Below are 264 nucleotides of genomic sequence, written 5' to 3'. Positions count from 1 at the left end.
GGTGAGGTGAGATTTCACTTCACTCTTGTTTTACAATTACCGTAATGGCTCAAGTTTAAATTGCTAACCATTTTTTTTTTTGGTGTGGAGGGGGAAAGGGGGGGGAGGGGGTTGGGATGGCTGGGGGGGAGCTGTAAAATTCTGCCGCCAGATTTTTTTTTTCTAGTTTAACAGGTAACTATTTTTTTACAGAAGCCGGGGGGGAGGGGGGTTGTTTAATTTTGCTAGTAGATATTTTTCCCTTGTCCGAGAGACCTTATTGAA

This window comes from Penaeus monodon, chromosome 22 (genome assembly GCF_015228065.2).
Source record: "Penaeus monodon isolate SGIC_2016 chromosome 22, NSTDA_Pmon_1, whole genome shotgun sequence".
NCBI classification, from domain to species: Eukaryota; Metazoa; Arthropoda; class Malacostraca; order Decapoda; family Penaeidae; genus Penaeus; species Penaeus monodon.
The sequence above is the reverse complement of the archived record's forward strand: the minus strand, read 5'-3'. Positions refer to the sequence as shown.